The sequence below is a fragment of the Mustela nivalis genome (genome assembly GCF_964662115.1).
Source record: "Mustela nivalis genome assembly, chromosome: 1".
Classification (NCBI taxonomy): Eukaryota; Metazoa; Chordata; class Mammalia; order Carnivora; family Mustelidae; genus Mustela; species Mustela nivalis.
In genome coordinates, this window is record NC_139020.1 from 4,221,903 (window position 1) to 4,248,288 (window position 26,386).

At 54.1% G+C, this 26,386-nt stretch overlaps 1 protein-coding gene and 1 long non-coding RNA gene across 2 annotated transcripts in view; both read right to left on the reverse strand.

The window, feature by feature from the left end:
- Positions 1–24,666, reverse strand: LOC309860287. The gene is made up of 3 exons (XR_014309301.1): positions 24,594–24,666; positions 1,609–2,232; positions 1–899 (listed from the first exon to the last, which is right to left on the reverse strand). It is a non-coding gene; the product is annotated as an uncharacterized lncRNA (long non-coding RNA).
- The window catches only part of BACE2 (beta-secretase 2), an 86,552-nt gene that overhangs the window by 52,702 nt on the left and 7,464 nt on the right, over positions 1–26,386 (reverse strand). The gene's annotated exons all lie outside the window — the stretch shown is intronic.

The following is a 26,386-nucleotide window of genomic DNA, read 5'->3' on the forward strand; positions in this document are numbered from 1 at the left end:
ACGACAGCACCACCATGACCCCCACTTCACAGATGGGGCAATCAGGTGCTGAGGGGGGCCCTGCCCGGCCACGCCGGGGGCATGGCAGAACTGGGGCTGACCCACGCTGCCTTCCTGCAAGCACCTTCTCTTAACTCACCTACCACTCCCCAGGCTGCAGGAGCCCCCTGCCCCCCGCCGCCCCTGTCTGCCAGCGTGTGGGTCTTGGGCCGGGATCTGTGCCCTTTTGTTCTCTGCTCCGTCTGGGCCGGGTCTAGAGCAGACAGTGAGGTATCTGCTGGAGGAACCGCGGAATGAATTCTCAAAGCTAAGATCAAAGACGGTGACATCGCCCTTGCTAGGAGAACACTAGACACAAGGTAGGGTTGGTGTCCCTGAACCTGCAGTGTGTGGGCTCCAGAGGCCCGGTTCTGGGATGCCAGGCATCCGACGGCAAGCCTGGCGGCTGCTTCCCTGCTATACTGGGCGCACGGGCCTTCCCCTGCCGGGGGCCATGGAAACAGCAGGGAATCGTCCTGGGAGCCCCTGCCCTGGAGCTCTGGGCACAAGAAATGTGACATCACATCTCAAACCAGAGCCTACTCTGTGAGCTCCCAGGGTGCCCTTCTCGCCACTGAAGATCCTGTCCGCGGCACCTGCAGGGCAGCAGACGGATCTGGGGACTGACGGGATCCAAAACGCACTAAGCAGACACCTGGGTGGCTCAGTGGGTTAGGAGTCTGCCCAAGGCTCAGGCTCAGGTCATGATCCTGGGGTCCTGGGATCGAGTCTCACATCGAGCTCCCTGCTCAGTGGGGAAGCTCCTTCTCCCTCTGACCTCTCCCCCTCTTGTGCTCTCTCTCTCTCACTCTCTCAAATATATAAAGTCTTGTTTTAAAAAATAAAACACACTAACCCTCCTACACTGTTGGTGGGAATGCAAGCTGGTGCAGCCACTCTGGAAAACAGCATGGAGGTTCCTCAAAATGTTGAAAGTAGAACTGCCCTATGACCCAGCAATTGCACTATTGGGTATTTACCCTAAAGATACAAACGTAGTGATCCAAAGGGGCACGTGCACCCGAATGTTTATAGCAGTAATGTCCACAATAGCCAAACTATGGAAAGAACCTAGATATCCATCAACAGATGAATTGATCAAGAAGATGTGGTATATATACACAATGGAATACTATGCAGCCACCAAAAGAAATGAAATCTTGCCATTTGCGACAACATGGATGGAACTAGAGCGTATCATGCTTAGCGAAATAAGTCAAGCAGAGAAAGACAACTATCATATGATCTCCCTGATATAAGGAAGTGGTGATGCAACATGGGGGCTTAAGTGGATAGGAGAAGAATCAATGAAACAAGATGGGATTGGGAGGGAGACAAACCATAAGTGACTCTGAATCTCACAAAACAAACTGAGGGTTGCTGGGGGGAGGGGGTTTGGGAGAAGGGGGTGGGATTATGGACATTGGGGAGGGTATGTGCTATGGTGAGTGCTGTGAAGTGTGTAAACCTGGTGATTCACAGACCTGTACCCCTGGGGATAAAAATAAATGTTTATAAAAAATAAAAAATTAAAAATAAAATAAAATAAAATAAAACACACTAAATAACGAGATGATAAAAGCCACTTTAAGCGTCTTGACTTTAGGAAGAGACCTCTGTCTTCTGTCTGCATTTCCTAACACAGAGTCACTCACAAGGGGGCCAGAACCCCTCCCCTGCGGAGAGGTCTGGTATCTCAGACAGCACGCAGCTTGAATCAGAATGATCTGGTTCCCTGTTCAAACAGCTGATGCCCAGCAGCCCTGAGCTCCCAAACCACACGTGGCTCGGACTGCATCTGAATTTCTCAGGAACGTGCAGAGGCGCGCCAGGCGCGTCTGCACGTCTGCCAGCTTGATGGGAGAGATCCGGTGATGTGGCGGGACCCTGTGCGTCCAGCCGTCCGAGCAGGCAAGCTGGGCAGACGAGCTCCGTGGGCAGGTCAGTTGCGCGGGCCAGGTAACACTCCACGAGATCGTTGATGGCGACCGGTTCAGCCTCCAGCACCTCTGGCTCCCGGAGAGGCCAGATCCCACCCCCACCCCCCGCTGGCCCATCCTGTGGGTTTTCCCAGAACCAGCTCATTAAGTCACGCAGGTGTGGTCCAAAGGGGCCGGCTCGGTGTCACAGAAGATGCTTTTATGAGCCCTCTCCCGGGGGGAATTCCTGGGGTTTCAGGAGCCCCGCCAGGAACTGGAACAAGATCAGATAGAAATTTCTTATAAGTCACAGGACCAAAAACAGCCAATGTAAAAGGGCAAGGATGGGACCTTTGCCCATCCCAGGAATGACGTTCCAAAATGCACCTTGTCAGGCGCCAAGACTTTCTGTCCCAACAGCAGACCCCAGGTCTGAAGGGACGTAAGCTCATCACGGGACCCTGTGTCCAGACTTAAATAGCTCCTGGAGACAAGATGAACTTTTCTGAAGTTGCTTGGATGAAAGTGCAGAGGCAATGGAGAAGAAAAAGAAACGGGTCTCCTTCATGAGGCCAATCAGAGGATTCTGTGCCTTTAAAAGCAGACAGCGTCGCTCAGTGTACGCGTCAAGACACATCGATCACCCGGAAAATACAGAACCAAACCAAACACCAACTGTACGACAGCAAGGAATATCTCGTTGCTCATTAAAAGTCACAATCAAAGCTCTAGACGCTAACACGAGCATCGTTCTGCCCACGTCGGGAGAATGCGCCATCTCTGAGTGTTCTGGGGTCTCCAGGTGCCCAGCCCCCAGCAGCCACGTGCAGAAAGGCCGGCCACTGGGGCATCCCACATCTGCCCCAGAGGCTCCTGTGCAATACAGTGTGGTCACAAGGACACGAGACTACTGTCCTTGGCATAACGGCCCCAGTGACCAAGGCCTTTCTGGGTAGACATTCCCCCCACGGCCTCCGCATCATCCCAGAACCCAGAGCTTCACACACCCCCGCTCCTCCCTCTACCATGATGCACAACGCCCCCTTTGCAGAGGCCGGGGGCACAAAAGCAGAGAAAGTTGCACAGGAATACAGGCCGCATGAACTTACACACAGACAACTCCAAACCCTCCTGGCATTTGGTATTTGGTATGCAGGAGCCGTCTTGCAAGAAAATTCAGTTCAGAGGTGTGGCTCGGCAAAGCTGGCCACCCCAGTGCTTCCCAGAGCCTCCGATCTGGGGAGAGAAATTATCCCAAGAGATGAGGCAGCCCAAAGTCAGGCAAGGGACAGATGTCCAGGGTCAAGACCATGGGTTGCATTTCAGGTGCACAGCAAACAAGCCAGCACCTTCTTCCGTGGGCTGGTGTTAAAAGCAGCCACCAAGTGTGTTGATTTCCGGCTAAGCCACGCCTCCCCTCAGAAAGGGGTCTCGACCACAGAGAAAGAAGCTCCATGCCCTGGCCCTATACACATCCCCCCACGCACTCTGAAAGGACCGAGCCTCCAAGGCTCTGGGTGCGGCCGCTTCTTAGCCTGACTGCACGCACCTGCACGGTCCTCCACAGCATCCTTCATCCTGAACTTCCAGAATTGCCTCCTGCTTCCTTGGGTTCAAGTCCACACACATGATGGTCTAACCCCAGAGCACGTCCCTCGGCCCCTTCGAGGGACACTAAAGATGCACGCACAGTCTCTCAACCTTGCCCCACCCAAACACCTCTCTCCACCCAAACACAACTGCAAACGACTTAGAAGTGCTGAAGAAAGACGGCCCCTGCCTTCTACCAGGGTGCAGACATGCCGGCCGCCCAGAGGGACGAGACCCCTTGCCTCCCTACGCCGGGGGAAGTCGTGCTCTGTTTCTTTTAGAAAACAGCGACGTGTGACACAAGCAGCTAGGGCCTGTGTTCCAGGGGCCGCTGGGCTTCGCTGCTCCGACCCTGGGCCCGCACACAGCCCTCCGGAGGGAAAGCCGCAGATACGGGCCCTGCAGAGCTAGGCACCCCGCAGGGAGGACCGAAATGTCCACAGGCCCGTCCTCAAGAGCTGCCTGTGGTCCAGGCCGAGTGGCCCAGGAAGGTCCAGGAAGGCAGGAGTTAATGGGACAAATTTTTGGTCGCTTCTCAGAATCAGCAAAAACCCAACACACTCCCGAGAGCTCCTGCCCTTGGCCCCGTGACAGGCAGGCGTCAGGAGTTCGCTCGTGTCTGGACCCCTCACCCCCTTTCCCCTCTCCGTCTGCTCAGGCGGGCTTCTGTCCAGGCTCCAGGCCGGCGAGGCTCCCCGGCGACCTTGCAGGTCTCTGCCTGCTCAGGAGACTGGACACACCGGCCAACACTGACCAGTCCTCCCGGAAGCTTCAGAAACACCACCTTCCTCCTTTTTCCCTGCCATCCCCCCAATGCTCATCGCCCCCCCAGATATAGCCCCCTTCTCATCGCTCCTGCCGATACGGCCCCTCTTCTCATCACCTCTGCAGACACGCCCCCTCCCTTCTCAGCTCCTCTACAGATAGAGAGACCTCCTTCCTCCAGGCTCTTGGAAACATCTTATGCATCATTCCTGGGAATTCTGTGTCCCCAGCCCATGGTGCACCATTTTCACATTGGATGGAGTCCAACAGTCTTTTTCAGGGGACACCCCCCAGCAAGGGGGCCCTGCAGGAGGGCAGGCCCTGGTGTGGTTCCACTCTTCATTCACAGCACCTTGGACAGCGCCCAGGGCACAGTAGGTGCTCAATAAACCAATAGTTGTGGACTATACAAGGGGGACAGACCAGCTTTCACTGAGTGGACACTAAGTAGCAGATCTGCGTATTCTGGGCCAAAGGAATGTGTTTATGCAGTATAAAACAAGTCTGTGCTTATACCTACAAATTATACACAGAAGATCAAGAAGGCAAAAAAGATCTTAGACCATCTGCTCTAGAAGTCACAAGATGATGTGTGAAAATCCTACTACCCCCAAAGCCAACGCTTCCCTCTTAGACGTGTACCTCTTCAGTAGTACCCTCCAGGGCCCTCAGTCCCACCTAGGCCTGCAACAACACCACTCTACAAATTAATCCTGAAACAAGGATAACCATTGGCGCACCCTTCTGCACCTGTTACCGGTGGGTGGGAACTGGATCGGTCTGGAACATGAACAGGCAGTCCATCTGCACGTCAGAGAGCTGCTTCTCCACTTTGCTGAGCAGAGACAGAGTCTGGGATCAAGGCACACCCCACTGCTCACGGACCTGTGTCTGCGCGGAGTCCTTCTGCTGGTGCCTAGCTGCTCCCTGACCTACAAGGTGGGCGATGGAGTGCTCCCACAGGGCGCTTGTGAGAGGCAAACGCAGTCAGGTGCCTTACCTGCGCCCCCGGTATAGGCTCTCAGGGGGCGAGCCATACCTCTTGGTGCCAAAACCACGTGCAGATCTCAGAGGGAGAGAGAAGACTGAGGTCAGTCCTCGGCAGCCACCAACATGACCTCCGTGACATCCATGGGACCTCTGGCCAAGGGCTGGTTCTGTGACTCTGGCAGTTTCTTCGGAATGTTCCCTTCAGGCCTCCCTTGGGGGCGGCCAGGCTTTATCCTCATGCCCTGCCTTGCCTGACACAGCTCACTCATGTTTAAAATGGCACATTTTGTGGGGTCTGCTTTTCCTCATTTGGCTTCTGGTGGTCTGGGTCTTTCCTGGACGCCTACCTCTCCCAATGGCATACCATACTCAAGGAGCACGTAAGGTGCCGGACGGCCAAACACATTTTCCGGTCTCTTTTCCATGGCACCCATTCATGATTACAACGAACAGGCATTTGCTCCTCACATGACCCAAGGAGGGAAAGACACACAGGAGCCAACACCTGGGAGGAGAAACAAGGGCACACCTGCTGAGAATCTGGAAGAAACGGGAGGCTGTTCCAGAGGTCAAACTCCTGATACACATGAGCAAAGTACTGAGGTCTTCTGGAGATGGCGAGGGCGGGCCAACTTCATGTCCTGGCTATTCTACCGAAGAACCACACACATCTCTCTTTAATACCCAAGGATAACCAAAGTTGGATGCAAGATGAGGTTCTGGTGCCCTCCCATGTGCCCTAGGACTTAGTCCAGCTCCCGGTTACTCTGAAGTCAACAGCCTCCAGCATTCAGGGCAGGCCTGCGATGCCAGGGCAGAAACACTCCTGGGAGCGCCCTCCGCCCAAAATACACAATCGCTCATGGATAAAGACCTCCACCTGCTGGCTCCTCCTCCTACTCTGCTGCCTTGGCAGTAACAGGCTCCTTCCTGCACCCCCCCACCTTGTCCCCCACCAGTGGCTCAGGCCAGGGAGAACCTAGGGGAGGTGGACTTCTGCAAACCTTGCCTCATGCACCCCAAACCCCAAATATCCTCCAACTCAGAGAGCCTAATTGCAACAAAACCAGTGTGGCCAGGAAAGCGGAGAGCCTCGCAGGGCTCTGAAACATCGGTCCGTCCCGCCGCTGGTGGAAACTGACACGTGGACCCTGCTGTTCTGTCTCCCCACGTCTGTCCCTCCTCTGCCTTCTGAGGATGCCCGGGGCTGTCCCCTCCCAGAGAGCCATTTGCTTATCTCCGCAGTAAGGTAAGAGGTTGCATTAAAGAGAAGAAACGAGTTAGGCGCCTCGTTAGCGATTAGCAGCTGGACATTTCTCAGATATCACTGTCTCTTTTTCAGCAGGTTAATAGATAGGAAAATTAGCAGCTAATTTAAATAATGGCTCATTGAGCACAACGATCCCTAATTACATTAGCAGCCCATCTGCCGAGGGAGCCAGCACGTGGGGCCCCCTGGGCGGCAGCAAGGGCGCTCTCTGGCCCAGCTACAGGGCTGTCTACCCACAGCCCTAACACGGGATAACATCTTGTTAATCAGGTTCATTCCCGCTTCAATTCCGGAGAGGAATCTCATTTACTTAAACACGTCTGTTTGAAGAAAGCAAGAGTAACCGCTGCACGCCATTTCTCCACAATCTACAATTAAGGGTGTTTTCTAAAGAAAGAGGAAAAATCACTTTCAAAAGGCTGCACTTCACACAAACAGATGTTAACAGAACTTGGCTAAGAGGAGCTTGATCACGCAATTTATTCAGGCCCCCGAGCACGCACACTAGTGCTTTAAGATTCCGATGGGGCTCCTCCTGGACAAACACATGTCAAGAGCCACGTGGATTCCCTCGGCTCCTTCGGGGGACGCCAGCGCTGCCACAAGTGACGGCACGGTGGAAGGTGTCCACAAATGCTCAGGACTTGGCCGTTAATTCTGGCGGTGGAGGTGGAGAGAGTCAAGTCTGGGGGGGAGGAGGGTTGATGTGGAGGTCACTGTTTTAGGAATCAAAGAGTCATGCATCCCCAAACACAGGAGTTCCTGCTCCCTCGGCGGTGAACAGCCATCCCTGGGGTGGTGGGATGCCGGCACGGGGTGGTCCCTGAGTTTTGAAGCTTTCCAGACAACCTGTCCCTGTTAGGAAGACCAGAAAGGCGAGGAATGGGGGGAGATTTACGGCACCCCAGAGCCCAGACTGCTGAAACGTGCTGGCAACTACATCCACTTACAGGACGCTGGCCTTAAGTTCACTGTACCTGTGGCCCCAGGACACACGCAGCACCTTCTCTAAGGCAAAGCCATAGGACGGAACAGTGGCTTCAGGGTCTGCTAGACCCCAATCTGAGCCCTGGCTTGTCCCCCTCCCAGCTGGCTATGGAACCTCAGGCCAATGTCACATCCTCCCTGTGTGCTGGCATCACCGCCATCCACCTGTCAGGTGGGGTGATCGAGAGTGCTGCTCTGAGGGGCACAGGGGGGAGCTTATGGGGGTCGCGGCCAGACAAGTGCTTGGCACACTGGGAGGTTTTAGCTTCTCAGAGGGGATGGTGTGACTCTGTTTCTCCTTTTGGTTCAGGACCAACTTTCAGCACCAAGCAGAACAGGACTTGCATCCAATTACCCACAAGACTTTCACTCGGTCCCTGCTTGGCCGCTAGTGCAGACCCGGAGCAGAGGTGGCATGTGAGCTCCAGAACTACACAGCGTCCTCAGCAGTCCCAAGGGTCATGGCGCTGGTCCCTGCAGCAAGCGGGGCCCACACGGACGTGACCACCTGCTGAAACACCGGGGGCGGGGTGACCCGTGTGTCAGGGGCACCCACACTCAGCTCAGACTCGAAGTCCAGGGCCACCAAGGTTTGCACTCTGTCCTCTGGAAGCCTGAGATCCCCCACTCTCTTCCTCGGGAGCACCCCCAGCGGCTTCAGGTCAGCAGCTCTGAGCAAAGGGCTCAGTCAAGTTTTGCTGCATAAGTGAGCAGGACCCTCCTGCGCCCAGAAATGGGAGCCAGTTAGCTCCCGCTCTCTGGATGGTTTTTGGAGGGTCTGATGCCCTCCCTGGGGTCTCAGGACGCAGTGACTCCTGGCTTCTCCCCCCATGGCTCCTCTAATGGTTGGGTCTTATTCTCCGGGGCCACTGTGGCATGGACAGACATTGGGTGCCATGGGGGGGGGGGCGGGAGGGGTGTGGCAGGACCCCCAGTGCCAACGCCCCATTCTCCAGCCCTGTCCTCCTGCTGTCCATGCTGAGCAAAAGTGACACTATTCGGGACCTCTCCTGGCGAATGGTTTCATTCTGTTCTCCCAGCCTGCCCCTGGGAGCGCAGGAGAACAGCAGAGAAACGGGTCTTCCCACTGATGGGAAGCCCACGAGCCCCGCCCCTGCCCCCAGAAAGCAAGAGAGTCCTCTAAGCACCTGGGATTTTAAAGACCCTCTTTGCCCTGTGGAAGGCGGAAGTAAACCTGTGGGCACGGCCCAGAGCCTCCAGTGGGGCAGGCCAAGCTGCCCAGCTGCGGGAGAGGTCACCTGTCTCCCCCCACCCCCCAAGGTCACGCCCTTCCTAGGGACAGCCACAGGTAAAAACTGCGTGATAGTGGCTGATAAAGGCCTGGTCCATTTCTGCCCAAGCCGGGTCCACTCGCAGGTCCTTCTAGCTCCTGCGTGCCCTGGGGGGCAGGAGAGGCTGTCCCGGGCTTCATCACAGCCTGACCCCCCTTCCCTCTGCCCACTCCTGCTTCCTCCGCCCCTTTCACGGCCACGGGCACCCCCCAGCTACACTCTGCTGAGAGCCTGTTCCCCCAAACCCAGCCCACAACACCCGTCTCAGCTGAACAAATTCTCTGTGACTATCTCTCCAAGTGCTTCCCTCCGCACAGAACCTCAGCAGATGCCTAAGCCTGGTTTCCCAAGAAGGGGTCTGAGCCCATCTCCCAAAGCAGACTGACTGGATGTCCCCCCGCCCCACATGTCAGAGGCCCCGGGCCCACCGTGAGGCAGTAAGAGCTGGTCTCTACTTTGCTACAATCGGCTAAACAGTCATCTCTTGACCTCAGTGTGGTCATCTATAAAATGGATGCATAATTTCAGCCTTTAAAATCACTGTGTCTGGGGCACCTGGGTGGCTCAGTAAGTTAAGCCTCTGCCTTCGGCTCAGGTCATGGTCTCAGGGTCCTGGGATCAAGCCCCGCATTGGGCTCTCTGTTCAGCGGGGAGCCTGCTTCCCCGCACCCCCTGCCTGCCTCTCTGCCTACTTGTGATCTCTGTCTGTCAAATGTATAAATAAAATTTTAATAAATAAATAAGTAAGTAAAATAAAATAAAATAAAATAAAATCACCGTGTCTAAGTTTAGCTGTTGCTCTTAGAATTCAGACAAGGAAGAGGCACCTGGTGGCTCAGTCGGTCCAGCATCTGACTGTTGGTTAAGTGTCGGACTCTTGGGTATGGCTCAGGTCATGATCTCAGGGTCGTGAGCCCGAGACCTGTGTCAGGATCTATACTCAGCATGGAGTCTGCTTGAGATTCTCACTCTGCCCCTCTCCCCATGCCTGCTGGCAGTTTCTCTCTCTCTCAAATAAATCTTAAGAAAAAAAAAAAAGAATTCAGACAAGGGAGGCCATTTGGAATGTGGGTCTCCCCCAGTGTGCAGGGACACCTATGGGGCCGGGCAGACAGAGGGTCAGTGCCCCCGCAGCCCACACGGGGCTTCAGCCTCCCAGGTCCAAGACCAGTTGCTTTTCCCTGCACAGCAACAGCATCAGGGCATGCTTGGAAAGAAGACAGCAGAACCCTCTTAACCCACCGCCCTCATGGAGCGGTGTCTGAGGTACACATCCTTGTACAGGAACACAGACCACTAGGCGTGCCTCACTTGGCCCTCGAAGGCTCCACCTGTGCTTTCGGCTGCAGAGACCCAAGACAACATCCACATGCAGGTCCCTGGGGTGGTCCCACATCCAGGGCCGCCCTGACTGGGGACCAGCAGAGCCACGGTCTGGATCAGGAGCCAGGTCACCACTGGGCTCACAGCTGCCGGCGTCACACCTGAAGAAGGAGCGGGCTGTTGGCCAAGAGGCTGCATCTCCAGAGATCCAAACAGTCCACGAGTCTGGTTCTCTGCCCCATGAACAGCAAAGCCAAGCACCGATAGTGGAGCAGCCAGAAGCAGCCTGACATCCACCAAGCTTCTAGAAGAAGAACTGGAAGCCACACTGCTTGTTTGTAAAGGAGTATTCAGTGACAGGTGGCCTGGATGCTTCTGTCTGCCTGCTCAGCCCCTCCCTCTGTGTAGGCGAACTCGGGAGGGGGCTAGGAAGTGGAAAAGAGCACAAAGGGCCCCTTTCCTAGGAGATGTCCCAGCCAAGGGGGACCTCCCAGACTGGAGTTTCTCTTGGCCTCTGGGTTTATGTAATCCACCTGCTGGCGGGAAGCAATCCCACAGAAGGAGGAATGAAGGTGGATATTTAAAGAGTCCCATGTAAGAGTCCCATGTAGACACAAGGCTCGACCTCATTCACTGAAGCCACGGAAAATAATGACCCTCTTTACCATGGAAAAGAACATTCACACTAAAAATGCTTTATTTTTTAATTTTCATTTAAAAATTTATTTAAGGAGGGAGAGGGAGAAAGAGAATCTCTTGCAGACTCCACTGAGCACAGAGCCTGACCTGGGGCTCCATCCCACGACTCTAATCACGATCAGAGCCAAAACCAAGAGTCAGACGCTTAACCCACTGAGCCACCAGGCGCCCCAAACAATGCTTTTTAAAATAAAGTACAAAAGCAGATTTGTCCCTATTTGGGTGACTGTGGAGGGAGGGAAACTTCTATTTCCAGAGAGCAAGGTGGCCTTTTCCTTCCCAAAGACACAACTTTGTTGTCCCCAAAACCCATTATAGGTTTCCAGGGATCTTAGGAGACATCGTTTTAGCTAAAACTCAGCTCTTTCGCACAATTGCCAATGGAGTTTAAGCAGGTTCTCATCAAAGGTGTGATAGCCTGACTCTCGAGGTATTTCCAGAGGTTCACTAAACGCTCCCTTTTGCTCAAGAGTTGTTAACCGCAATTGAATTCAAAGCTATTTACGATCTATCAGAAAAGAGACAGGAGATAAACTTCACCCAGGTCCCACATGCAAATATCGTCAGTTTTCAGTCAACGTTTAAAAAAAAAAAAAAAGGAAAGACAAGGTGTATATGCACTGTCTGCATCACTGTCTGCATCAAGCCAAGTCTGTCAACTTACGGTTATCACCCAGTGGTTTATTTTTTGCTATTATTCTCAGCAATAAGATACATTTTTTTAATCGCGGTGAAATACACAGAAAATCTGCTTCTTAACCATGTTTAAGTATCCAGGTCAGTCCTGCGCAGCCATTGCCACTGCCCACCTCCAAAACACGACCATCTTCCCCAAATTGAAACTCTGTTCCCACGGGACACTGACTCCTCCTTCCTCCGCCAGCCCCGCCCTCGCCCCACCCGCCTCCTTTCTGAGTCTATGATTCTGACTACTCCAGTGGAATCGACACATTGTTTCTCTTCTTGCGTCTGGTATATTTCACTGAGCACAAGGTCCTCAAGGTCATCCCTGTTGTAGCAGGTGTCAGAAGGTCCTTCCTTCTTAGGGCTGAATAATAATCCCCCCCACAGAGACATCAGGTTGCGTTTGTCCATTCATCCATCAACAGACATTTGGGCTGTTTCCACCTTTTGGCTGAATAAGGCTACTAAGGACACAGGTGTACACATGGCTCTTCGAAATTCTGCTTCAAGGTTTTGGGGAAGATTATTTTTTTCAATAGATATTTTGTGAGCAGCTACCATGTGCTCAGGGAACGACGAGCGAGTGCCCCTTCCAGATTTTACCACCTAATATTGAGACCAAAAAAAAAAAAGGCTTTTCTCTCTTCTGATGGTCTTCAGTCTCTGTTGACTATGGGGCTGGCGAAGAATGAAACACTAGTAACGAGAGATTAATTATTTGAGGCTTATCCACTGAATTTCAAGTTTAATTTCTAACCCCTTACTCTGCCAATCAAAACACTTCAGAAAAAAACAACTCCCTCTGTTTTGTGATGCTATCAGTCTAGGTACAGGAATCCGTTTCAATACCGTGTGAAATACAGAAGAATTAGCACAGGGACACGAACTGCCGATCACACGACCCGTAACTGCCCAAACACTGTACTAGATTTTAAACTGATCAGCCAAATGGGCCTGCCAGGTTAGCTGCTCATGGTTTATTTTATGAAACTACCCACAATACCACCATCATGGGCTCTGAAAGCAGAGAGCATGACTTAAATCCTAAGGGTCACACAGGTATGAACACCTTCCAGCGACATGGATAATGACTCACGAGTGAGGACCCAAGAATCCTCAGTTCGGCTCACTGCGGGACGAGAGGCAGCCCCTTCCAGTGAGTTCTGCTTACAATCTCAAGTGCTGTCTCCATTTTGCATTCTCCTTGCATGCTTTCTGATCGGCCCAAACCTGGAAGGAGTCACACGGAAAGGGCATTGTGTTGGGGTTTGCCAGCCTTTGCTAATTTCAGGCTGGCCATTTAAGAAAACGATTACTTCTATGTGGTTTGTGAAAAGCTTTGATGGTTTTTTTTCTCGTTAAACCCATGAGGGGGAAAAATGTTTTAATAGGCATATGGCGATCAAAGAGATCATTCTCTGCTAAAAAGAGTTTTTAAAGCCCTTCCAAGTAAATTCCTCTCAGGAAAGACATTACATCTCAGTCTCCATTGATCTCCACATTTTTATGATGTCCAGATATTTTGAAAGAATACTAACCCAAAGGAGAAATGACGAATGCACCCCTCTTGTTTCTGCGCCAGCGAAACACAGACTTTTTCTAAATAGGGTATAGAACAGCCACACAGAAACCTTCCAGAACATTCTAGAAATGGGAAACATTAAGACTTGGCTAGAAAGAGTACAACGTATTAACCCTGGCGAGATCTCCAACACACACGTGAGAGCGCTTCTGTACCACCGTTGAGTGCCCCTGGTGCACCAAATCCTCCCCCCTTCTCCCTGGAACCCACGGGGACCGCTCTCTCCGCCTCCCGCGCCAAGGCCAACCACTAGGCCTCCTGTCCCCCGGCCATCGTGGAATTTGGGCGTGTTCCTAACTCTCTGCTTCCCCTGGCTCTGGGACGCCCCCACCTTCCAGTTCCCACCCCATCTCCCTGCTGCTCCTTCTCAGGGCCCTCAGCTGATTCCGCCTCACCTCCCCAGTCCCCAAGTTTTGGGGTGTCTCCAGGGCCCGTCCTTGGGCCTCACCTGTCTCCACGCGGGAGACTGCACCTCATCTCACAGCTTCACACACTGCTCTGTGGTCGACACTCAGGTTTACGTCTCAGTCAGGGACCCCTTGTCTGAACACCACCTGCCAATTCAGCCGCTCCGGGACCACCCACCTTGCCGCATAGAAGGCGTCTCACTTTGGCATTTCCAAAAACCAATCTCCTCATTTTACCTTCTTGACCACATAGCTCTCAGCGAGAGCAAAGCCCCTCTTCCCACTGGACTCTCCCCGCCTCTCCCGCAGCTTGCCCCCCGCACTCCAACCGGAGCCTCCTTGGGCCTCCTCCATCACGGAAACACACACCATTCTCAGGGCCGAGTCCTGGCTGTTCCCTGGGCCTGAACACCTGTCCCCACGGACCTCACTCCCTCCCTCCAGTGCTGCCTCCTGGAAGACCCCTGCCCTGAGCCACTCTACAGAACACAGTCCCACTTCCTTACTCCCCACGTGCCTTTGTCTGCGCTGTAACCCCCCTTCCAGACAGCAGCATATTGACTGGATGTGTCTTTCTCGTCCCACTCAACGTCGATCCGAGCGGGCCGGATGGTACGTCTGTGTGGCTCATGGCTGCACGCTTTTGCCCAGAACAGGACCAGGCGAGTAGATACACACATCATTTACCTGCTGGACGTGGTCAGTCACCTGTGACTTAGAGTAACTGCCTTACAGCACAGGACCCACCCTCGGACACGAGGCTAGATTTTATCAGGAGGCGTGGAAGCAGAAGACTTGAAATGAATCTGAGCGGTCACCATTGTGTCCACTGGGATCACTTCAGCAGCTCCTGCAGGTCAGCTCCAAACCAGAGAACACAAACTGGAATCCACACCTTTAACAGGGTCCCCGGGGACCTGACATCCGCGGGAACGGGGACCACAGACGCAGTCCAACCCCTTTAATGAGGTACCACCACCCAGAACCACCCAGAAAGCTGCAGACATTTCCGCCAAACTCCCCAGCGAGGGGGACGCTCATTACCCGATGTCCTAACTTGTAACAAGTCTAGGGCGTCTGTTTTGGCCCTTTCTTCCTTTCACAGTTTAGTTCAACAACTATTTATTGAGGATGGATTCAGTGCTGGTCCTCACGGAGCTTCCGGGAGGCTGAAGGGCTCACAGCCCCCACCGATTCCCAGCAGAGCCACGGCGAAGCCTGTGGATTATCTGAAGTGAGTGAGCCCTCCCAGGGCCCCCAGGACTCCTCCTCTGGGGCCGGCACATGGGATGCGCGTCTCCCTGGAGGCCTCCAAGGGTTGGTCGCGTGATGGGACTTCCTACCCCTTCATCATCACGGCGCCTGCCCAGCCCCCCCATTTGAAGTCAATATCCAGCCTTCATTCAGCACCTTGCAACCATCCGCTAACCAGACATCTAGTTATCGTGCTCGCTGATTAGCGCAGCCGCTAAGCATGGACGACAGGCGAATTCACGAAGTGTCCCATGTTTTCCACACAGAAGGGATTAAGAGTGCAATGGTCAGAGCTCTGAGTAACGCAAGAAACCGCTGAATTACAATAGTGTACACCTGAAACCAGTAGAACGCTGCCGGTTAACTAGGCTTTAACTAATTTAGCTAATAAAAAATCTCATTCTCTATTTCCATACAAGGCAACTAAACTCTGGTCCCACGACACACACACACAACACTGGGCGACCGTCCCCTCTGCCACGGGTCACGAGGACCTGTGAAAACAATTCACAGTAGAAACCGTCTTCCATGACTTCACAGTTCCTGAAGACAGCAAAAACCACAGAAAAGCCAACATCAAAAATCGGCTTTGTACTTGGTAAAGACTCTCAGCCTTTCCCGTTCACACCGCCCCGTCCCGTCAGGGCCTGTCGCTGACAGCAGCCACCTCAACTTTTTAAATAATTTTTTTTTTTTTTAAGATTCTATTTATTTGAGAGGCAGCAAGAGTGAGAAAGCACAAGTGGGGGAGGGGCAGAGGGAGAGAGAGAAGCAGGTTCCCCGCAGGGAGCCCGACTCGGGGCTCGATCCCAGGCCCCCCGGATCATGATTGGAGCCGAAGGCAGACGCTGAACTGACTGAGCCACCCAGGCGCCCCTCAAACAGTCAACTCTGAGTTTTGTTTTTTTGTTTTTATTTATTTATTTGACAAAGATCACAAGTAGGCAGAGAGGCAGGCAGAAAGAGAGACAGGAAGTGAAGCAGGTTCCCCACCAAGCAGAGAGCCCGATGTGGGGCTCGATCCCAGGACCCTGGGATCATGTCCTGAGCTGAAGGCAGAGGCTTCAACCCACTGAGCCACCCAGGCGCCCCTCAACTCTGAGTTTTAATTACTGTCAGTGATCCTACAGAATGCTGGGCTTGCTCGCCTGCAAAGTCCTGACAACTGCTGATTACTGCCGGAAACTGCTGAAACGGACGCCGACTTTCTCTCCTTTCCAGGAGGGCCTGCAGCTGCGGCCAGACCCATCGAGCACTCGCCCTCGGCGCGGCCACTCCCCTCGGGGCTCCCGGACCGAACAGACATCGGAGTCGGCTGCTCTCTAGTCTCCGCTCCCCGGAGGAAGCTGCCGGGTCTGAGATTGATGAACCACTGAGACGGGGGCAAGACGGTGGGAGCCCAGGCGGAGAGCCTCCTGCGCGCAGGGCCCGGTGTCGGACCAACCCGGCCCATCCTTTCCGTCTCAAGTGCGCAGGAAGGCCGGCAGCGGGCCGGCCCTGGCCTTGGCGTTGCTGGCTACAAAAGCAGTCGTCATTTTCTCACGGCCCCGCATGTCACGGTTTTGCCCCAAGTGCATGTGTCTTGATTTGAGAAAAATAAATAAGCGTAACCCCATGAAACGTGCTTCCCTTCCGTCCAGCGAGTGCTAAGAGCAGCGGCTGTGGGCACGCGGCCTTCACTTACTCAGGAACCAGGACTTCACAAGACAGGTGTGTTATGGTCCAGAACATAGAGCCAGGTGTCACCTTACAGCAAAGGGACCATTCTGTCACGGAAGGCCCAGTCCGTCCTCCTTCCTGCTAGCATGACCAAGCCTGGTGAGCAACGGCAGGGTGGGAAAAGCCGGGGGGACCTCCAGGGGACCCCATGCACTAGGACCCCACCATGAACCAGGAGGGAGGCTGTGTTAGTTGGCTCAGCCTGGGTCTGAACAGAAATTCATCCTCTTGACAGCTCTGAGGCTGGAAATCCAAGATCAAGGAGGGGGCTAGTTTCCTCTGAAGCCTCTCTCCTTGGTGTGTCGAGGGCCGTCCACCTGCTGCCTCTCCACGAGGCCATTCCCCTGCGCACACACGCCCTGCCACCTGTGTGTGCAAACCTCTTCTAAGAAGGACACTGGGCAGACAGGAGGAGGGTCTGATAGCCTCATCCTAATGTAGTCACCTTTGAAAGGCCCCATCTCCAAATACAGTCCCGGTCTGACATAGTGGGGGTTAGGACATCGACTATTATTTGGGCAACGGTGGAGACAGATGGGACAACCACTCTGACTACAGACCCACTCGAGCCCAAATTTAAAGTTCCAAAAATTTACCTTTTTAAAAAACAAAAACAAAAACACACACAGCCTAACCTGGGGCTCAAACTCACGACCCTGAGATCATGAGCTGCATGCTTCATGGCCTGAGCCAGCCGGGAGCCCCTGAAGTGCCAGAGACTTGGACAGACTCCTGAAGTAGGAAGGTGCCGGGCTGTCATTACCGGCTGTGCGAAGCGATCACAGCCGGAGGGGGTCTAGTCCAGGCTCGCGGGAGGAGGCTGCTGGACCGGCGGTCCACAGAGGTGTGGGCACGGGCAAGGTCACAGAGCCCAGGTGCCCAGGGGCTGGGCGTGAAGGGCACGGTGGCCCAGGGCCTGGAGGAGGTGGCAGCGGTGGAAGGAAGCACAGCCGCTAAAACCAGCAGGGAGCGGGGAGTGGCGTTTATACCCTGAATTCTCTCTCATCCTACCAAACCCAATCCCAAGCCAGGTTGGACAAGCGAGACTGAGCAGTGGGGTTCATGGAAGCTGGCCACCGAGACAGGACAGAGGGTCTGTCCCAGGAAAACGCCCGCCTCCTCGGTCCCCCTGTGTGGGTTTGCACACGAGCACCCCATCGGATGCCATCCAGGGGCGTCCCGGGCACCCCCGTCCTCGCTGGGCTCCTCCTCCTCCCCTTGCAGCAGCATCCCCCGGAGGTGGGGAGGGGTGCGGGAATGGGGCGGAGGGAGGACGAAGGGGAGCTAGCCGGCGGCCGACCCGCCACCCCACATACACAGCTGGGGAAAGAGCAGCGGCCCCGCGCGGCCCCTGGCCTTCTCAGACCGCCCACAAACAAGCGGACGGCACTGGAACAAGGCGGGCGTCGCCGTCGCCCGCTGATTGGAAAGAGGGGAGAGACGGCCCCACTCGGGTTCTGCAGGGCGGTCGCTGCTGGGAGTTGATGGTTACGGTTCAGATCAAGCCTTCGATGGCCCAGTGCTATTCCGGGGCTGCTCTGGGAGAGGAGCTTGTGGAAGAAGGCAGCCGGCACCTCCTCCAGGAGGCCAAGTGTCCAGAACAGTCTGGCGAATAAACCCATGGACGACTGTTTACGGGGCACCTGCGATTCCAAGACGCGCACAGACTCCGCTCACGGACGGGACGTTTCTCCTCAATTGAATGAGTCCCCCATTCCGCACGGGGCTCCCCAGTGCTCATGGACCAGTGATGGAAAATTTTGGATAAACTATAGGAATGAGAAGAATATTTTGGGGGCCCTTGGGGGGCTCAGTCAGTGAAGGGTCTGCCTTTGGCTCAGATCATGGTCTCAGGATCCTGGGATGAGCCTGCATCAGGCTCCCTGTTCGGCGGGGAGTCTGCGTCTCCTGCCTGTCACTCCCCCTGCTGTGGTCTCTCTCTCTCAAATGAATAAAAAAATCTTAGGGCTCCTGGGTGGCTCAGTGGGTTAAGCCGCTGCCTTTGGCTCAGGTCATGATCTCGGGGTCCTGGGATCGAGTCCCATGTTGGGCTCTCTGCTCAGCAGGGAGCCTGCTTCTCTCTCTCTCTGCCTGCCTCTCTGTCTACTTGTGATCTCTCTGTCAAATAAATAAATAAATCTTTAAAAAAAAAAATCTTAAAAAACAAAAGAACATTTTGAGCACTTAACCCCATCAGCGCGTATATCTACAAGTTATGTGCTAGGAGGCAGCTTAGCGGTGGCTCAGGGCACAAGGTCTGGGACCAGACCAGCTGTTTTCAAATCCTGGCTCTGCCTCGGGCTCCTCACCTGTGAAATGGGAGTAATGAATCCTAAACTTCCATTTTCCCCGATGTCAATCAATGGCTCTAGCAAACTAACCAGAAGGTACTACTTTTCTCTGATTTGTTGGGTTTTTTTTTTTTCCTTGAAGAACTAAAATTCTTTGGGGGCAGCTGCGTGGCTCAGACAGCTAGGCTTCCAAGTCTTGGTTTTGGCTCAGGTCATGATCTCAGGGTCATGAGATCAAGCCTGGCCTCGGGCTCTGCACCTAGACGGGGAGAAGATTCTCCCCCTCTGCCCCTCCCCCCTCCCTGCTGCTCTGAAATAATCTTTTTTTTTTTTTTTTTTTAAATAAAAGGATAAAAATTCTTTGGAAAATTTTTTACACAGGTAGTAAACTCTGTTTCTAACCCAAGAGTTCGCAAGTATTTATATGCATAGTAAACAGACCATTTCTGGTGGCAGAAATCAAATAAGGACGGAAGGATGTCACGGTGCCACCTTCAGAAAGTCCTCTCTCCGTAGCAGAAGCTTCTTAAGAAAAGGCAGTTTCTGAATCCACGGGAAAAGATCACCTGACAGGGACCTGCTTGAATCGTGTATTTGTTTATTTTCCGGTATCTCTGACGCAGCGCGGCCCGGCCAGCCGCTTGTCGTCGCAGTCAAAGCCGATCTGGCCCGGTGGCTTCCTGGGCAGAAAGAGCACGGAACGCATCTGCAGAGGTCTTGAACTTGCCCACACAGCAGACCCAGGACGTGCTGGAGCCCGCAGAGTGCGGGGAGCGGGGGGCGCGGGTGGCTGTCACAGGAGAGGAACGGGCATGGGGCAGGGCTGGGGCTCGGTCAGCCACACCGTCCCCCGGCTCAGGGGGCCTCGGTCCCGGACGGTCTCGAGAGAAGGGCGGGGAGAGGCGCCTGTGCCCACCCGTTCTGCCAGATGCAGGCTCTCCTCTTGTCTCCGCTAGGCTTTCCTCACTTGCGGTCCTTAAAGAGGGTCCTCGCTCGCTCAGGCGCCCCATGCCGCACCGTGTCACTTCCTCCGCCGGTGCCCTCCCCATGGACACCTGGGCGGTGGGCTCCAATGGCTTGCTGGCACAGATGCCATCATGATGCCTAGAACGCTTTTTACAGCTTTCCCCGACATAACTTTGCCTAAATGCCCACAAGTGGATTTTCGCACCACAGGATACTACATGACCTCACTAGAAATTCCCAAACTCCCCTCCATATAGCTTTTGTGTGACGGGAGGACATCTTAGGAGAACTGTTCCTGTCCCACACCTCCCTTCGAACACACTCTGCAAACTGTTCTTCCCCATCCTTGAATGAAATCTTGGGCAAAGACTGTATTTTTCCAAAAGCTTTGTGGCTGTTCATTTGTCTGTTTGTCTGTTTGTTTGTTTGTTTTGGACATTAGAAGTCCGGTCCTATCTAAAGACAAAACTTAAGCACAAAGCCCGTATCTGGCGTCCGATACCGTGGGCCTAGGGTGCACCTCAGAAGCCTACAGTGGGGCCGGGAGGCGCGGTGGGATTCACTGTGTCCCCATCTGCCTCACAACAACGCCCGGAACAGGAGGGAAGGAAGGTTGGGGGAAGAATGCGCTCCTCTCTCGTCATGACTACCACGTTCCGGGTGTGGCTGATCCCTCCGACTCAACTGATCCCTCCGACTCAACCTTCCTCCTTTAGGGCATTCCTTCCCCCATACCCAGCACACAGAGCTCGCTCCCCACCCTGTATGTCCTGGGGTGGACAAAACCACAGCCCGCCTGTTGGCCACGGATGCTCCCTCCCTCCTTTGTCTCTGGCACCTGATGATCTAGCCCCGAGATCAGCAAACTTTTTCTGTACACAGCCGGACAGGGACGACCCTAGACTCAGGCTAACTCTGCCGCTGTAGTGCAAACGCACGCACAGACAACAGGTAAACCACCAATCCGATGGCTGCGTTCCCAATAAGCCCTTACAGAAACAGCTGGATGGGTCGCCTCTCCTCTGGGAGACGACCTTTGCCATGGCCCTTTGCCATGGCCAAAGCCTATACCTACATCCCTGTAAGGGGGTCCCACACAGTGCCCGCTGGACATGAGCTTCTGGCCAAGAAGAGCAACAAAGACACTACAGAAAAGACTTCTCGGCTTGTCCTCCTCTTCCTGGGAGATTTCAAGGAGAAGAAAAGAAAGACAAACTATCTGAAAGCCTTTTTTTTTTTTAAATTATGAAGCTATTTTTTTCTCCCAAAGCTACGATGGCGCCTGATTTCTGGCTACGAGTAAAAGCGAGGTTCCTAGCGACTCCGACGAGCTGGGACTCTTCACACTGAGAAGCAAGAAGCGTGTCTAGGGACAGCTGGTGTCGGATCAGCACCTCGAAGAAAATCAGCGTCAAATCACTGCTCCCCCCCCAACCCCCATCTCTCAAGGTCAGAAGTCATCCCTCCCCCCCCCATGACCTGATCAAAGGCAGGAAAGGGCAGAAAGCATCACCCCAGCCAAGCCCGCCGCTTTTATCCAGAGAAATAAGATTCCCTGAAATCTTCCCGGAGACCGTAGGTCCCCCGTCCACAGCCAAGTCCCTACATTGGCAGCTGCAGGGAAAAGCTCCAGGCCAGAGAGGAGAAGGCTGAGAAGGTGTTTTGGTTCAACAACCAACGGAAGGCCCCTGCCACTGGCCAAGTGACAGCGTCGCCTTGACTGCCACGTTTCAGGACCTAAGCAGGCACGTAAGTAACAAAAGTCCTCTAGGGGCCCGTGGGTGGCTTAGTGGGTTAGCGTCCAACCCTGGACAGCTCAGGTCCCCGTCTCAGAGTCGGGAGATTAAAGCCCCCCACTGGGCTACGTGGGGGGGGGGTGTCCACTGGGGATTCATTCCTCTGCCCCTTCCCCCGCTCTCTAAAATAACAAATGAATCTTTTTAAAAAATACACTCTATACTCAGCTTATGCCTTGTAACGTTTCCTTTTTATTTATTTTTAATTTTTTTTTTTTTTTTAAGTGGACTCCACACCCAGCAAGGGGCTTAAACTCACTCACCACCTGGAGATCAAGAGTCACGTGTGCCACCGCCTGAGCCAGCCAGGCGCCCCTAACACTTCCTTTTTAAACGCGAACAGTCAGCCAATAATCCCCGGACATTTGTGGAAAGCTTCTGGCGAGAGACGCAGACCAGACGCCCAGACGCAGAACCCAAGAGAAGGACTCGGGGCCAAAAGAAAAAAGGCAGGAAGCCGAAAGAAAAATTAAAAAAAAAAAAAATCGTAAGTTATTTCCTCAGAGAAACAGCAAATCTGCAATTCTGAAACGAGAGTAAAGTACAACCATAAAAAGGAACATTCAGAGATGAAAAGGAAGTGCTCTTGAAAATTAAAGTGAAAGTGGCAGAAATGAACCCAGAGCAGAACTCAAAGACCAAGGACGGGAACTAGGAGGAGACCAACCAGAAGGCCAACATCTGGATAACGGGAAGCCCAAAGAAAGAGAACGTTCTAGGGGCGCCTGGGGGCTTGGTTGTTGAGCGTCTGCCTTCGGCTCAGGTCATGATCCTGGAGCCCTGGGATCGAGCCCCGCATCGCATCGGGCTCCCGGCTCAGCAGGACCTCAGCTTCTCCCTCTCCCGCCCCCCCCCCCGCCCCCTGGCTTATGTTCCCTCTCTCTCTCTCTCTCTATGTCAAGTAAACAAATAAGACCTGAAAAAAAAAAAAAAGAACGTTTTACTAGAAGATTTCTTAGAATTCAACATCCTGAGCTTCTAGCCTGAAAAGACCAAGTGCTGACATAAAAACAAAACAAAATCCCCCCCCCCCCCGCCCCCGAGCCATACTAAGACACGTGGTGAATCTCAGAAGACCAGCGCTCAGAATCCGGCACGTGGGCACCCCCACGGCTCACTAGCTTACACACGATCCGTACACACAGAGTGAAAGTGCGAGCGCTAATCTCTGCAGGACGCGGGGGCCTGGGGGCTGGCTGGAAGACCTCTGGGCCCTGGGGTCCGCACGCGCTCCCGGGGCAGGGATCAGAGGTCGTGCGGATCCAAGGAGCCACAGGATCCCTGTGCCTCTCCCTGGGCCCCTGCCAGGAGCCCCATGCACAGCTCTGCAGACGCTGGGGTGGGACATGAAGCTGAGGTTTGAGGCTGGGCAGGCCCCTGCCTTTGCCCCAAGGCCTTGAACGCAGACACTAGGATGTTTCAGTTCTCGGGCTGGGCCGGCTCATAAACTCAGGACAGAGAGGCGTGCGTTCACAGCCCCTGGGATAAGCAACCCCGAGCAAGGCACCAGCTCAGGTGTGCAGGGGAAGGTGACGATGGTTCTCAGACACACGGTTGGCCCTCTACCAAGCGCCCAGCGCAAGGCTTGCAACCCGCCAGCCCACAGTCCCTCCCATTTGGGTGGAATGAACAGGGAAGTGGGTACCAGAAAGTACCATGTCGCACAGGGTTAAGAAGCCATCTGACCAAAGGGTGACAAAGTATCTCATCTATTTCTGAAATGAGTGCATATGTCAGAATAAGCACACAGCTGGGTGATCAATTCTTAGGCCACCAGGAAGCTCGTGGATTACATGTGAGTGTCAGTGGGTCTGGGGACCTGGCCCCATCCTGTACCCCTTGTCACCCTGTTCTCGGGCATCGCAAGGCACCAGGCACGCAAGGGATGTTGAAAGTCTTTGGTTCAGAGCACTCGATCTTCAAAGGAGGTTTTGTGGTTGTTTTTAACCTCAAACATCATCTCCCTTTGCCCCCTCCCCACCCCCAACCATTTTCTCTGGCTCAGTGCCCACATCCTCCCCTTCTGGAAAAAAGTTCAAAGGACAGATATCAATGAGAGGTACACTCCGGACTGACTCACAGAAGCTTCTGTGAGTTAGATTCTAGATCACTTTAGGGAGATAGGATTTTAAAGTACAGAGCCTTAAAAATAAACAAATAAATAAAGCAGAGCTTTAAAAGTGTTTTTCTGCAGGGCCAGAATGAGGCTCTCAAAAAGCTTCAGGGACAGAGAACATTCCTTCCCTCATTCCCCAGACAGGAGGCCAACCTGGCCAGCCACAGGGCCCGCAGGAGGGCCGCAGACTGAGCCAACAGTTCCGTGACCCTCCAGGCTCCGGGTGCACGACCCTGCACGCCGCCTGACCGCCTTCTCTAAGCAGCCGGAGGACCCCAGACGCTGAAGGTGAGCCCCCGCGGTGGCAGCCCTCAGCCCACACCTGGCAAGAGCCTGGGAGGGATTCGGGGTGAAGGGGGAGGGATGCCCGTGCCCTTGCCCTCAGCCGGGACTGAGTCTCTCCAGCATCTGCTCCCAGGGATCCTCGGGGGCCCGTGCCCGCTGCCCACACCGGCACCCTCCCCTGCTACATGCTTCCCCTCCCCTCTCACTTCACCCACTACGTGCGATTCCCGAGATCCGCTCCCAAACACACTGCTCGCTCGCACGCTGGTCTCCATCTGTGTCTGGGGACCTGACAGTGATCTCCCGGCAGCCCCTCGTCCCCGGGCAGGCTGAGCTTAATTTTCCTTTTGAATTCAGAAACTCCTGGCTAACCCTATTCAGCTCCCTTCCCCCAACTCTTCGCTAGACACACACACACACACGTGCATGTGCGCGCACTGCCTCTGTAAGGACTTTGTTGTAATAAAATCTAACCCCAAAACCCAATTTTAAAATAGAGGAAAGAGGAGCTGCTCCCAAAGCCGGCACCTCCTCAGAGGTGCCCAGGGCCCTCGTGCACTCTCGGCGTGTGTCTCCCCCTGCCTGCCCGCCCGGGGGTACAGGAGGCGCCTTCACCTGCCTGGCTTCACCCTGGAACCCGGTTCTCCCCAACTGCTCAAGGCTGGGTCTTCCACGCTGCTGGTCACCGTCTAGCTGTGCCTCCTCGAAGAGCTTTCCTCTCCCGGCCGGGCTGGAGCAGTCTGTTCTGACCCATGCCCATCGCCAGGCTGGACTGCCCCAGCAGTTACTGGAAATTCTGTTTACTGTGTTTACAGTCTATCTTGCCAACGAGCACATGGGTTCTAGAAAATCAAGGACCATCTCTGTCCTTGTCAACCAGTGGTGCATCCCAGGGCTTCACACAGGGCCTGGCACACAGTAGGTGCTCAGTAAAGATTCTGAATGAGCAGAACCACGATGCTGGAACGAGACAGGGCGGTGAGGCTCAGGGGCGAGCCGCAGGTGTCGTAGCGGTCACTCCCTGCTCCTGCCCCTCCTGGACACTCTCCCCTCCCTGCTCCCAGGCCTGGTTGTTTCCAGGATTTCTCACCCCTGGTGACATCATTATTTGTCACGGGGGGGCTGTCCCGTGCCTTGCAGGACCTTCAGCAGCATCCTGGTGAAACCACCCAATATGTAACAACCCAAACGTCTCAAGACAGCACCATATGTCCCCCAGCTAGGGCACAGCTTCCGGGGATGGGGGATGGAAAAACGTCTGTGTCAGACCAATTTGCTGCCCTGGGTAAAAGCTCTCTGCCCACCCTCCGTGGAGAGGACTAGGAAGCAGAGAAACCAACACTATCACATTTCCTTTTCGCTTAAACAAAAATAACCACCCTCCCACTAGGGGGAGGGGCAGCAACACAAATCTGTTACTGGAACCATTGGTAACAACTTCTGATTGGATTCGTCCTCTTCCAGAGCAAGGACACTTTCTAGAGCACCAAGCCACAAAGCAACAGTTACCAGTCGGCGACAAGGTAGCCACAGGATGGGGGGCCTGAAACCGACATCAGCTCCCCCTCCCGAACTCCATGTCTGCTGAACCCAATAACTGAAAAAGTAGCCCTTGTGATCTAGACATTTTTTATTTTCATTTCGTTTTCCTACTAATTCATGTTTATTGATTTACAAATTATCGCTCTGTGACAGAAGGAAATTTAAAAAGGACACCGTCAGCACACACGCCTTTAGAACATTCTCCCTAGAGAAAACCCAAGCCGTGTTTCCAACCTGCCAAACAAGAAGTTTTTGGAACACAATCTGCTTGAGGTAGAGATTTTGCTAATAAACCCGCAGAGGGCAACGCTAACCAAACAACCACACTGAGGAAGATAAAAGAACCAACCCCTTCCACGCAGGGAACCATGGCTTCTCTCGTGGCTCCCAAACAGCATCCATGGATGGGGGGCGAGCGACTGATGGGGGCTGGGGGTAGGGCACCAGGAGGGCATGGTAAAAGTGCAGATTCTCAGGCCCAGTGTCTCATCTGGTCCATCTGGGCTGGATCCCGGGAAACTGTGTTTAACCAGCTGTAGCAGGCGCCCTTAGTCCTTCCTAGGCCTGCTGGGCTTGGGGACAAAAGCTGTAGCAGGGACGGGGGAGCCTGTGGCACTCATTCTCCTCTGGCCCCTGCGCCCTTCCCAGGACACCGAGATAGATTCTGCATTTTGACAGACATCTAGGTGACTTGCCTGCACACACCTGCTGAAAATTCGAACTTCTGAAAGCATTCAGAACTACAACAGATCATAGCCGTTGAGTGTTCGAGTCCTAGCAGGGTGCTCAGGTCACCCGGTCTCCAATCTCCTAATTTACAAGCTGAGGAATGAGGCGCCAAGAGGCTCTCCCACACCAAGCACTCGGCAG